The 14,759-nt window shown below is 43.3% G+C and overlaps 1 protein-coding gene across 1 annotated transcript in view; it reads left to right on the top strand.

The window, feature by feature from the left end:
• Positions 1 to 17: 17 nt before the first annotated feature.
• ncanb (neurocan b) overlaps positions 18 to 14,759 on the top strand; it is a gene marked incomplete at its 3' end in the record, with an annotated part of 86,558 nt that continues 71,816 nt past the window's right edge. Inside the window, exon 1 of the mRNA XM_087173444.1 lies at positions 18 to 214. The remainder of the gene's footprint in view (positions 215 to 14,759) is intronic.

The following is a 14,759-nucleotide window of genomic DNA, read 5'->3' as shown; positions in this document are numbered from 1 at the left end:
CCCCCCCCCATCCCCCACCATCGGTTTGTCCCTCTCCACCCGACACCCACAACTGCTTCACTTTCACTTATCACTTGCGGGGCTTTTACGCGTCGTTGGATGGTCCAGCTCCCCGGCAGTGGCGCTACCACCTGCACCATATCAGACCGACGCTCCTGTAAGGCTGCAGCATCGCTCTACATTCCTGTGAACTGGACCTCACTTCATCCGAAAGGTGAAGGCGAGTTGTTTTTGGATGTTTTTGTTTTGGCATTCCTCTACAGGATTAGCAGATGAAGTCAATTAGCTGTTTTTGTTTTCCCTCCCACACACACAAGAAAAAAGGGTGTTTCACAGATTTTGTTAACTACAGTCGGTAATGACTTGGAGATGAGGATGTCAGCATTGTTTAATGACAAATATATGTGCTTTTGATGAGAATTACATTGTAAGAGCTTGATTCATTGATGAATAATCCCTCTAGACTGTTTCATACTTATGTGGGTGATTTGCAGCAAAATGAACAGTGTTGAGTTTCTTTGTTTTCAATCATTTATTTAATCCTTGTCACTAAATCCATCCTTTCTCCTGAGTTATAGAACTAGGAGTAGTTTTCTTTTACAAATCTATTATTGTCTAAGTATACTGTTGTGCTTTTGTCATTTTTTTTGCCTGTTTGCATGATGTCATGATAGTCCCTTTATGCTGCATCTGTTAACAAGTAATAAATGAAGTGCAGTCAAATTCCCTCTTTTGTTTTCCCCTGTGGAAGCAACTTATGTTGAGTAACTTAAAAATTGACACACCGTAAGATTTGAATCTGTATTACCATCATTCCACCTCTTGTTGCGAAAAACCCTTTTCTCCCCCCACCTACAAGCCTTCAGGTGAGCCAGATAGGGACAGAGGGAGCTATTGGATTGGGTGAAAGTCGATAGGCAGCGCAGCCAGGGCTGTCAGCACTGTCGGCGAACCAAAGAGGGGAAACCCGAGACATTATCTTGGCTGGCACTTACACTCTGCCAAATGGGTCTCTCAGTTATTTTGGGTGGAAGAAACTTTGCTGTCGTGCAGCAGCACCTCAAGGCTACAAACTGATGGAAGTGGAGGGGGGTCCGAGCACTGCTTGCGCTTGGCTGCCACAGTCAAGTAGCTTCTGCAACATGGCTGCTATCTCTCAGTGAGAGATGTTGTTGAGGGTGGAAAAGAAAGGAAAGAAAAACAACGTTGGACTTTTGTCTGTTTGTCTTCATTTTATGAGTATATGGCAGTGTGTCAGATAAAGAACAGCAGCGAGAATAGGAGCGGAGTTGCTCATGACCCCCTGGGAAATTAAGCAGAGATTCAACCTAGCAGTTTTTGAAATGGTTACCAATCTCTCTCTCTCTTGCTCTTACTCTCTGTCGGTCTGTCTTTCTTGCTCTCACTGCTTGTCTCTTGTGTTTGCACATGCATGGGCGCAACACACATGCAGTCACTCAGACAGTTTACCTACAGTGTCTACCAGCAGTCCTTGGCAGAATTGATCCCACACTCATTTTCTCTGATATTTTATCCCTCTCAACAGCCTGTCGTTACACACGTTTGATCCTGTATTTGGCCTTAGCATTGGCAGAGTGAGCCTTTATGTGCAAGGCCAAGCCACTACCTGCAGACAGGCTGGCTGATGGGTCAGGAGCTACTGTTTCCCAACTGATGCAGAGCGGCACCACAGATACACAGATATCAGAAAACAAAAGCTCCATTTCCATTCTCGGGCTGACTGTAGGTCAAATGCTCCCTTCTCACTGCTTGAGCAGCCATGTGTAGGTCTTTGTGTGTATGATATGCTCCTGTGCGTGTCTGTTGATCACCGCTGTTGCCAGTTGCTGAATTGTTGCAGTGAACTATGGTCATCATCAGCTCTCCAGCTGCACTAATAGGATCTGGCTCCACATTTAACTGCTCTTTAAGTCCTTCTCCTGCCTTATGCTTCTTTCTGCCTCTTTCACTCTCATGCATATTGTAGAAGGTGTCTGTGTTTGTCTTCCTGTCTCTTTCTTCTCTTGTCATTTCGCTCTGTTTGGACTCTTGCACTGGATCACAGGCGCTGCTGTTAACGCCATTGTTCTCAGAAGAAGTGTTCCTTTCTGTGGCATTGCCAGTTCACTGCCCCCATTTTCACATTTTCTGTGTGATGAGGCATTACAGTGGATGAACAATATTCCTTTTAGAGAGAGGTTCATTGCGTCTTAGTGGCTCCACTCCAACTGTGGTCAAGACCAAAAGCAGCTCAGAAATGTCGTCATCACACCTCAAGAGTACAGATGAGAATGAGAGAAAGAAAAAGGAATGAAAGAAAGTGAGGGAGGTAACAGACTGGGAGAATCTTACAGTATTATCTGCTCTTTGCATGAGGTTGTGTTGTCACATATTTCAATAATGTGTCTTTTCTGCCTGGCTGCGTTCAGCTTAGTGCAGACACTTGTAGCGGAAGATGTGAATGGGCAAGAATTCAATTTTGCACTTGAGTAGTGTCCAAGCATGTGAATGGGAAACTGAATTTTTACAGAGGTTTTGCAAATGTAAGACATTAATATTCCTACAATGAACCCTTCTGCTATTCTTAAAACAAACAAAGCCGCCTTGGCACAGGATGAAACAAGGGAGATCAGCCAAGCAACTGCACAGTGTCAGCAAAGAGGATCTCGGGGCTTGAGTTTGGCTGTTTAACTGTTGAGAGCCTCAAGCTACAAATCCTATAGTTGGAGGAGAGGTGGTGCTATGAATCCGCTGTGATCCTGTTGGGCCTAATAACTGGTTACTTTGCAGTGGAAAAATAAATTTTTATTAAAATTTATGTTTTTGATTAAACTTCAAAACTATAGGCTCACTGTGTATGGTACAGATTAATGTAGTGTTTTTGGCAATGGTGGTAGAAGGGGTAGGAGGGGTGGTGGAAGATTCCTGCAGAGAGAGACTAATTTACAGACTTAGATAACCCTGATCCAATTAAGCAGTGGAAACACTCACAGCAGCCTATACACATATTCAGTTGTATTTGTATAAATGATCCTGATTGTGTGTGCTGTCTATTGTCAGTTCAGCTTCAGGTCTGTGTGTGGCAGTGGAGCCTATGAGCACCTATGCTTGCACATATGACCATAAATCATATTTTAGGCTGAGATCCACTTGGCACCTTCTTTCCCCCAGTCACAGGGTCGTTTCATCGGCTTAATGAAGGCTGTACCTTTGCTCACCAGAGGACGTCAATCTGCCTGATTGACAGCTCCGCATCCTTTCAGTCCTCCAACTTGACACCACAGAACAGATGGAGTACAGCCTAAGTGGGCTGCTGTTAGCTTTGCCTTGGCTAATAATATAATAGTCTGGCATTAGCCATATTGAGCTCGCCACCGCACCTAGAGCCAAGCAAATGAGCAGCGCAGCTGGGCCGTCATGGCCAGTGGCAGAGAAGACAAAGCCCAGGAGGCACAGAGCCAGAAAAAAAAGGTAGTTTACCACAATCCCTCCAGACGCAGCTCATGAATATTCATCAAAGATCCCCCCTGTCCCCCTCCTCCCCAAACCCAGCTCTGCACCCCTCTCCCACCAAATGTATTATTCAAAGGAAGCATTTTCCCTATTAAATACTATAAATAAATAATGACATCTGGTAACAGTTTTTGTCTGCTGAATTAATGACAGGGGCACAGTCAAGTATCTTCCAGTGATTGTTAGAGGGGGTGAGGAGGGTGGATATCCTCATAGCTACCTCTCCTCTCCTGGCCTTTCCTTTGTCTCACCAGTTGGGTGCGATGCCTCCTTTGTTAAAGTCAGGTGGCATGTCAGTAGATATGAATTGGATTGTGTCTCTATCACTCTCCTCCTAAAAACATCCTGAAGGTGCAGCAAATAATACATGGTTGTTTATTATACCATTATGCCAGTGTTTTCCTGTGTGAGCGAATCCACAGGAAAAGAAAAGCTCCCCGTGGGCTCTTTATGTGGTTTCAGCACCGGACAGCTCCTGAAGCATTGCCTCCTTGTTCTTCTTTCCTGGTAAGCAAAAACTTGAGAGGGCACATCTTCACAGACACCGTGGATGACTGAAAGATGCGTCACTGAAGGATATCAAGTATGTAATGTAGGCATCATTGTTGTACAGGCTGTATCTGTCAGACTCTGATGAGCTGGTAAACAGGGAGCGCTTGAGAGGCCTACAGATGGCCAATGTTTTCCATTCTAGTGTGCCACGATTCCCAAAGGAGAAGCACATTTTGTTGTGTGTGATTACGTGTTCAATTTTGATTTGCAGAGGTACAAAGGACTCCTGGATCTGATAGTCCAGTGTATTTCCAGGCAGGAAGATCGTAAATACAGCAAGAGAAAAGCGAAACACAAGTGGGTAGAGGAAGAGAAACACAAGCCATTGTTACTGAGAGTGATTTCTGTCTGTCTCTCTCTACCTCACCCTGCCTGAATTCCACACAGCGGGGCTATTTATGAAGCCAGGGCACCAGTGTGATGCCTACAAAGCTCTCCTCGCTAATCAGAGATCTAGCTCTGGGCTTGCCGGAACCAATCATAGGGATTTATGGGAGAGAATAGGAAAGTAGTGTAATTAATTTTATTCAGATCCCTTGCACCCAGGTCGGGCTGATCCATGCATGCTGACTTCCTATTTTACATGATGGTTTTGTTCGTGTGTAGGATTTGCATGCGTGTGCGTGCAGCATTTGACTTTTCCTGCTATTGATATTGGTTAATAATTTTTAGTCACACAAAATAAGACACAATGTGACTTTCCCTCCTTTGTATTATCCAAACAAATGCTGAATGCTGAAAGAGCATAATGCGTAGAATGCCTTAGTGCATAATTTCTGTAAAATATTGCCGCTTCAAAAGGTTTGTTGTTGGCGCATTTTGTTGTTGTGAAAAAAAAATCACTTCTGCTTTTCATTCCATATACCAACCAGAAGAAACAGGTTTCTCTAATCCTCCCGTCTGTCTCCCTGTAGGCACAGAGCTATGAATCATATTTTTCTTAAAGGTTTTTTATTTTTGTGGTAATACTGCCTTTTAATGTTTTCACATCACTCAGTTTTTATGTTTTTGATCACACTGCTTTGTACAAAGCCAGACACACAGATACCTACAGACAGAGACATGCATATACACTTAGATAGCTATGTCAAAACACAACAACTGGCTGACACTCACTGACATGGATACTCTGTGGTGTTAACATCACCAGGATTGCGAACATTGGCTACTTAGTACTAAGTACAGCTGCAGGTATTTGGTCACAAACCAAAATATTGAACATATTATATTTTTGACCTCATGATGACGCTAAATGAAAAGTCAGGGGGATCACCAATGATATTATAATTCATCCTGAGGGGAACAGGATGTGTCAAAATTCATGACAATCCCTCCAACAATTGTTAAGACATTTAACACAAAACCACAAATGTCAACCTCACGATGATGCTAGAGGAGAAGTCAGAGCATCACCAAAGCCAGCAGGATTTGCCATCTGGGGACCATGAATTTCTGTTCAAATTTTGTGGAAATCCTCATTGTACATGTAAACATATTTTACTTTATCAGTGAAAAATTTGACCTTCTAGTGAAAGGTTCTAGTGGTTCAAAATCCAGTATGAGTCATCTTCTGACAACCTTGGATGTCTAATGTACTAATTTTCATAACAATCAATCCAATAGATGACATTTTACTAAAAAAAAAAAAAAAAAAACATTCAAAATCGTATTGCAAGAGTAAAAAGTCAAGAGATCACCAAAGTCAGTAGGCTTCTTCCTCTGGTCACTATGAAAGTCTGTATAAAATTGCAAAGTAATCAATCCAATAGTTGTTTAGATAGGTAAGTCTTGATGAAGTGATGGATTGAATGACTGACATTGCCATCAATAGAGCCATTACACTAGCGTGACTAAGAACAACAAACATACGCTCACGGGGGTTTAAAAAGAAAAAAAAATCTGTCAGCAGAGATTCAGACAAATGAGAGACAGACGGTTATACAGACACAGGTAGACAGAGAAACAGGCAGAGTGAGCAGCAGCAGCTGGACAACCTGCAGCCCCCACCAGGTGGATTTAGTCAATTGTGTCCAAACTCAGCCTTTAGGTGACACTTGGATTTATAGTCCATGTCAGTTCAGCCATCTGAGAGATATCAGCAAATCTTGTGCTTTGGCCTTGTGCGTGTGCGTGCGTGCATGTGTGTGTGTGTGTGTGTGTGTGTGTGTGTGTGTGGACAGGTCAGTAGAATCCAGAAATGTGCTGAGCTGAACAGAATTAGGCAGAAAGAGAGTGAAAAGACCAATGTCTGTCTGTCTGACGGACATATTAATTTCTCATTGTATCTAATATCTATTCTTCTGGCTTTCTACAATAGACAGCAGTAAAATTCCATTATCTTAGCTACTCCTAACCAGACTTTGATTCCTCTCAGATATTTCACTTCATGCCCTCTGCACCACCTCGGGGTGCGGAATGAAAAACTGGAGACATAATCAAATTGATTTTAATACCTAATTTGTAAGACTCATCCCAGGTCAGATGCTCTACCAGTACTGTCGCTAGTCATTCTGCAGGCGGTAATAAGAGCCAATGCTGCACCAAAGGGCTTTTTACATGGAGCTATGAAGCATGCTGCCTTCAAAGCTCTGAGGCATTTGAGTTGATGCTAGATGTCATTGGGATCTGGGGCGGCTAGCAGATGTGCAAGTGGGTTTGTAAGCAGGTAGAGGTTTGAAACTTTTGCTCAAGGACTGTGCTTAATGTGGGACTTTGTTAAGGGACCAACAATTTTTGAGGAAGGGAGGCCATTTATTTTTCCAACATTTCTTGCATTGTTCACAAGTAAACTGTATTTTTAAAGTGCAATTTCCATTCAAATTGCTTTTACTGCATTTTGTCAACACAGCAAACAGCAGAATCAAAGCACAATTGTTTGCTTTTCAAATCAGGAGGAAAACCAAGTCAGTCACCAGTTCAGCCAATAGTCTGCATGAATACAGAGGTCACTTTTTGTGGTCGCAGATTTTCATGTACAACGCTGTTAAACAATTACCATTTTGTGGCTTTGTGCAGAAGCTCTGCAGACGAATTCCCCGTCGGTGGTTAGGGTAGCTTTTCAGTTCTGCTCTGGCAAATTCAAAATGAACACTTCGTGTGGTTACCAGTTCTGTTTTTGTAATTAACTGTCACACTGCAAAATTAATAGAGAAGAAAATATAGCGTGGAAAATGCAGAAAATGAAAAGACGTTGCTGCAGTCAATCAATCATTAGTCAAGCAAGAATGATATTAATCAACTGCCTGTGTTGTGTGTTAGAGTGTGTGTGTGTTAGAGTGTGTGTGTGTGTGCACCCTTCTTTGTTTATGTGTGTGTCAATCTGCCATACACACATCTACTCTCACCCTGTCTTTTCCCTCGACCCCTCATAACAATAAACCACGATGAAGTACCTTACCTTGTGTCCTTTCTCTGTCCACTTTCTCTGGGGGTTTTTCACCCTCAGCTGTAATTAAAGAGGTTGTCTGTGTGTCTGTCTGTCCTGATAATTACCCTTTGTGCAGAAGTGCTGGAGCCCTCCGGTTTGCTCCCAAACCTCTTTGATAAATTTGGCAACTGCTCTCAGAACAGTTACTGGAGCACCTCTACTGACTGAGTGCCTGTGGTTTGGCTTGTACGTCATTTGTGTGTGTGTGTGTGTGTGTGTGTGTGTTTGTGGGTGTGTGTCTGTGATTGAGAGGTTCGTCCAAGAGCATCGCTATCCCTAAGTGTCCAGCTCTGTGCTCAGATTGATTGGGGACTGCTGTCTGTGATGGAGCTTTCTCTGCACTGGACTGTTTGCTGAGCTGTTGATCACTGACCACTGTCTGGGGTTACTCCATCCGCACGGAGAACTGTGTGTGTGTGTGTGTGTGTGTGTGTGTGTGTGTGTGTGTGTGTCTGTGAGCGTGTGTGTGTGTGTGTGTACTGTCATTAATGAATAATCATTGTTTTACTCTGACTCTTCTTATCTGTGTTTACTTGCTCAGTCCAGCCGTTACATTAGCGTCCCGTCGGCTCAGTGGAGAGCGGCAGAGAAAACAGAGCCGCTTGTTTGTTGAAGGTGTAATTGTAGTAAAATGCCTCTCTCCACTGATGTCCTTTCTTTGCTTTAATGTGCGCTGGGACGTGTGCTCTATCAATATGCGACCGCCCACTTGCTTGCTGATTTTGTCACGAACATGCTCCAACCACACATGCAAAAATCCCTCTCCGAACTCCAAACACAGAAAAACAGAAGGATTTCCTCAGCAGTCAGGGCAGCGGGCACCTCAGGCGTTTGAGGCCGAGCCCTAATTGGGCCTCATCTTAGCGTGACCTTCATTGTTTTGACAGAGAGGGGATCAGAGGGAGACACTCCAAAGCTGAGGAGACTCATCTCTTCTTCCCTCCTCTCCTCTACATGTCAAACCACGAGGCTCAACAGTAGAGGAAGCATGTTCGAGCAGCCATTAGCTGCTTCACAGAGCTTTTCCTAAAGGGTCAAAGCTGTCTGAAGCTGTGGAGTGGATGTTTTAGCGCACACCTCAGTGGGTAGTCTGTGGATTTGTGTGTGTGTGTGTGTGTGTGTAGTGTGTGTGTAGTGTTCGTGCTTGACTGTATGTGTGTATTTTTTGTTTGTCTTGGCTGTGGCAGCACGAGATGAGCACCCGAGAACGGTCCAAATAGCAAGTCAGCTCTGCAGTGCGTGATGTGATTTACCGCTGAGCCATTAGCAGTCAAGCTGTGTGTGCTTCAGGTGTTCTCAGAGGGAATGGAGAAAGAAATACACCCCACTGCAGCGCACACTGGTTTCAAAAGCTCCCTTGTGATTCATTAGGAAAACATTTCTTTAGACCACCCAACTTCACTTTGCTGCCGCACAACCTATAGCCACAGAGTTTGCACACACTCTTGGTGATGAGGTAGCAGGAGAGCAATTTGGGGTGGATTTAAAAAAGCCAGAGGAGATTCACAGTGGATCATTGCTGTAGATTCTCCTCACTGGGCGTTGTGTACAGAATATGTATTTGTGTGCTGTTATAGCGCTGCAAACGTCATTACATTTCAACACGAGGAAATCGACCGTTCCTATTTTCCTCTTCTGCCTCCTCCTTCCTCCACCCTTGTGTCCCTCTGAACGTAACGCATCAAGGTCACTTGAACTTTGGCACGTTTAAGAGGCCAATCCCCCAATCATTCTTCTTGATTGCGCTGTTTATCCTTAATCAGGATCTCAGACAGGCCAAGCGTCTTCAACAACCCATCAGCACACACCGCAGCAATCACAGCATTTGTCATTTCTTATGTATTACTACAAACAGCTTTAATTGGCTGCTGTTTCTCCCTAGACCACACTGCTGCTGCTGCTGAAGAAGCTGCTCAGGATTAATAGCACTTTTTAAAATGCAGACTGAAATTAGCATTGTAAATGAATTCTCAAGATTGCGATTTGACTGTAAGTGCCAATTATAAATGGCTGTTGTAAATGGTGTTTTTTCGATGGATCTTGCTCTGATCGCTCAGTGTTATGTGTCCCCTGACCTGGCAGGTTTTATGTCTGTGCTGAGCTTTGTTTAAACTGCCCACCTCCGTGCCATCCAGTGTTGTTGTATGTCCTAGCGGCTATTGCCTTTTCCTAAAGCCAGGAGCTCAGGCTGCTCATCTTGTCACAGCCACGGATCTGACTGCCAGCTCCCCAGGCCTCCTGTGGCATCTGCTCTTTGCATCGGTCACCAGATAAATGAGGTGTTTGCTTTTCTTTGGCAGAACGGTACCATTCAGAAGGTCAGAGAAGGTGGCTCCGCTGGGGAAAGTGAGCTCTGTTGATGCAGCTCACCGCTCTGCTCTTTAAAGGACCAGTAGTTCTGAATGTGCTAGCCCATTAACCACAAATCATGTATGCTTTAGGTTACTGCCAACTATTTCCCAAAGCTGGCTATAAGTATGTAGATGTATTTCCTGACTTCCCCTCCCCACAGCAACCTGTTTCACTGCTCTGCAGGATGGAAATCTTTTAGATCAATTATCCTCTTTTTGTAACATATTGATGTAGTTTTAAAATCTTTGCTTCACATTTCTGGAAGGTCCAACATTCAAGATTTGTATCAGCTACTGTACAAATCTCTACAAAGGTTTTCATTCAAAACGACAAAAATTATAGCATTGCCCTTACAACTGCCAACTTTGGAGCATTTTGTCTTCCAGCCTTGATTTCTTGATTTCAGTACTTTTTAGCTGCCAGTTCTCAAGGTTTAGATGCAACAGCTTAATTGGACTTGATGCTAAGTAGAGTTTTCAAGAGTCTCTACGAACATTAATAAATCAGCCAAATGTTCACTCTGTTGAGTTAGTTACAAGTGTGTGGAACAGAATTTAATTCTGAACTGACACGGATTAAAAATGGGCACTCCAAGAAAGTTGGAAAATACTTATGGTTTGCTTTGGGAAAATTATGATCACAACCCTAAAATATTCCAATTTTTAGACACACTGGCAGCACTTCTGTTTGGATGGCTGTGTCAGTCTGTCCATCAGTTTGGTTCCAAGATGAAATATCTCAACAACTGTTGGATGGATTGTAATGAAATTGGGTTACACAGTCATTTCCCCCTAGAGACGAATAACTTGATGAACTTGATGATGCCTTGATGGTGAACATGGTAAACATGCTGCTGCTACACATCGCTTACCATCGTCACTATGGCCCTGTTCAGACCTGCCAGCTCTAAGTTCAGGTGACATTCGGAGGTGGTCTGGGCTACATGTGGCCACATTCTTTTAGCAGTGTAAGTGCAAATGCGTCCTACTCAACTGACTTCCTCCACAGTCTAAGTCCTGCCACAGTTTCATAGTGAATGGAAAATATTTTACTATTTTAAATGGCTCAAACCTCATCTCAGCTGTGCACAGTGCACTGATTCGTTCAGCCTCTCCTTGCCCCACTCTCTCTCTCTTTATCTCCGTCGCGCTCATTCGAGACGCATGTGAGGACACATGGTAATGCCAGGTCTGAACAGGGCCTATGATCATGTTGCCATGCTGATATTAGCATTTATCTCAGCAATGCTGTGCCTAAGTACTGCCTCACAGAGCCACTGGCATGGCTGTGGACCAGTATGTTCTTCCAAATATGGCTCATAGAAGGAAATTTAGGGTCCAGAACCACGAAGCACTGTCTGACAAGCAGTAGTGACCAGGTGGAATACATTGTGTGTTTATTGTAAGGAAGTTTAGAAGGAAGTGTGATATTGCATTGGATGCACAATGTGAAGTTTCAAATATCCACACCGGGTTCGATGTAATTCGTCTTTACAGATACAGAGTGTAATCCACAGATTTTCTCGATTTTTGAGTTGTAATTAAGTGTGGGGTTGAGACAAATGCTGATTACATATAAGTCCACAATATTGACAGACTTTATGCATCTCTAATTTCATTCTTCTTTCAGTATTTTTTGCCATTGTGTGCCTTTACACAGTAGAGAGCTGACAGTGGGCGACATGCAATAAATGTCTCCCGTCGGACTCGCACCGCACAGATGTTGGTGAAAGGAAAACAAATACACGATACAAAACGACAAAAACATTTGGATTTGGGAGAAATCTATTTTGCCAGTGGGTCAGCGTCAGTCTGCGTCTAAAGAATTTCGGATCCCTTCTTTTTAAAGGAATGATCTCCAACATCCTCAGTCAGTTCGTCTCCCTCCGTAAAGAGTTGTTTTATAGTCTTTTACTTCTCCGTGCTACGCCACTTCTCCACTCATCCATGTATCCACCGCTCCACATTCACCTCCCTCTTCTGTTTCTTTCAATTAAACTTTCCGGCAGATAATTTACTTAACAAAGCTCCCTCCCGGCCCATCCGCCTCCACCCCCCCCCCTTCCCTGTCACTCAGCTCAGCCTCTGCGTGAAAGTGCGTTTTGAATTAGCATCAGGTGTTTGTTTTTCCTCTCTCAGTAAACATTGTTTGATGAGTTAAATTAGCCTTGCCGACGCCTCCTCCTTCAGAGAGGAGGCGCGGGAACAACAGCGTAACTGAAGGGGTCTGGAAAGAAAAATAAATAAGTAAATAAAATGGCACACTTCTTGAGCACCAAGGCTTTGGATTCGTTCTTGCCGTTCGTGGCCAGGCTCTCAGCTTTGATTAGCCTGTAGTGTAGAAAATAACAAAGCCCAGTTAGTTTTTCGGACTGCTCATGCTTCAGTGCCCTTCCTGGCTTTTCTCATTTTGTGGCCTCACTGGATTTTATTTTTTCCCCACTCAGGTAACATTTAAATCTCTCTCGGTCTGGATCTGGCCTTGGTTTGCAGCTAGCTTCAACTGTGGCTCATTGTCGGAGCATTCTGGGCTTTCATGTTTGTTGTCATTAATTATACAATTCCTACGTAAATAATGAGCATGCAAGGAGCGCTTATCATTACACATGGCAACTGTGTGCCTCTTCTTGTTTCTTTGTTTGAGTGTCTTTTACACCCTGAGGGAGTAATTTTGCACGAGTCTCTAACATAACATGAACAAGACAGTTCACACAAAAGCTCTTATTTCCTACAAATATCTCAATATGTAAAACAAAAAAGAATTAAGCAACAACCGTGTCAGGAAAATATCAATACCTCTCAACCCCATCTGTCTCTCTGCCCTTCCTTTTTCAAAAATCTCAATTTCAATGATGCCATATCATGTGTGTTAAGCCAATCACCTGTATGATCTTCTGTGGACACAATGCACCGCAGCACTTTAAACCAATTTTTCCACCATTTTTCAACCATCAGAGAAGCAGTTTTCCTCTTGCCCCAAGCAATAGCACATAGAGTTATTGTACCTTATTCTCTTGTCCAGTGATAGCAGGTCTTGTAGCTGTCAGAGTGCATGAGGAGAAACATATTTCTGAAGAAGAAAACGTCCCGTTCATATCTGGACTATCTTTTAATATTCTAAAATTACAATCTGCAAGATAAAAAGATGTTGCCCGGCAAGTTGTATTTAGGAAGTTAGGGAGAAGTCAAGTGAAACCCAAAAGAGTCCAGGACAGCCCTCCAAATTCACCTCATATGTGCTCAAATGAATATTTAACTTATAACTTTTTGGGAAATTAACTTTCTTGTTAAGAATTACGAAAAGAGAAGAAGGTCAATACTGCTCTCTGTTGGTTAAATATGAAGCTACAGCCAGCAGCTGGTTAGCTTAGCATAAAGACTGGAAATGGGGAAAAGGCCTGGCTCTATTCAAAGGTAAATATAATTAGTGATCTTTAGAGATGATGGTCGGTGAATTGTTTTACCTTTGGACAGAGCCAGGTTAGCTGTTTCCCCCTGTGTCCAGTCTTATTCTCAGCTTCACCAACCGGAAAAGTGAGAGGACTGGAATTAATTGTCCTAACAGGATAGGATTAGGGGAGTTTGAGTTTACATTAACTGGATAGCTGGTAAAATTAGGAATAAAATCCTGTGTCTAATAGAAAGGCCTACTCTCTGGCACTGAAGTAACTGCTTGATAATTTACAGTATTTAATAGACATTTATGAGAGTGATATCCATTTTCTCATCTAACTCTTGCCAAGAAAGCACATATCCCAGAATTATTCCTTTAATGTGTCGCACATTCCTGTTGACAAAGCACTTCTTTCACTTTACTTCCACTTCTGTCTCAACATTTGAACACTGTGACATTGTGGCAAAATTCTCTGTCTCTCTGTCTGTCAACTGTTATGCTGTTATGATATGTTGTGAGCTGATCCGACACTTTCTCATCAAGTTATTGTGTGTGAAGAGTCTGCAGAAAGTGCTGAGCTTGAACTGCTATCAAGGACACATTATCCACGCCACAGGTTGGAAAATATGCCCCTCCCTCCCCTCCTCTCAATGCATTCTCCACTCGTTCGGGCTTTACCTCCCTCTTTACCTCCAACCAATTTCCCCGCCACCATTGACCAAACAGTGAGTCAGAACAGTGAGAACAGAGGAAAGAAAACATTTTTATGAATTTGTAGAAATACATATTCAAAGGCAGATTTTGCTGTTCACCCCAGAGGTTTCATCAGCTGCATTTAGTCATTTCTAGGTAGTCTGTCAACGAATTGAGCTAAAAATCTTCATTTTTTTTTTTTTTGGAATTAATTGAACATGTGTGAAGCAGCTATTAAGATCAAATGTGTCCCTGGGCTCGCAGCACTGCATCTGGGGAAAGGTAGGGAATGGAGGGATGAGAGGCAGCCATTGCTTGAACAGTTGGCTGCACTGACAGGACAACATCCATCACGGCTTGATGGGCGACGGCAGGTTACCAGATATGAGCTCAAGGAGAGAGAGAGACAGAGAGAGAGAGGGCAGGTTGCGCCAATAAACACATATTCACAAATATTACCCCAATGTTTAACCCATCCTTGCTTGTGAAATATAAAAAGCAGTTTTTTTTTTCCTGGAGGTAATTACAGACCATGTCTGTAATTTTCCTTAGTTGTTGTAGTGGGACCGATTACTCGATGCATGACTCCTCTGTCAGAATTGCAAATCATGACTGTAAAGTCCCACTGCAGTGGTAACGCACGAGGACAGCTGAGAGCCTGTGGCTGTGTGTGGTTGAGATGAAATGTGTAATTAGCCAAAGATGCCTGACAAACTGCTGCAGGTGCATGAGACATGAAGGGAAATGAGCCAGGAGAGAGGTCAGGGGAGAGAGGAGAGGAGAGGGGAGGGGAGGAGAGGAGAGGAGAGGAGAGGAGGGGAGAGGAGAG

This window comes from Seriola lalandi, unplaced genomic scaffold (genome assembly GCF_002814215.2).
Source record: "Seriola lalandi dorsalis isolate HSWRI2012SDOR001 ecotype SW California unplaced genomic scaffold, Sedor1 jcf7180002054224, whole genome shotgun sequence".
NCBI lineage: Eukaryota > Metazoa > Chordata > Actinopteri > Carangiformes > Carangidae > Seriola > Seriola lalandi.
Note: the sequence above shows the minus strand (reverse complement) of the source record. Positions and strands in the feature narration are given on the sequence as shown.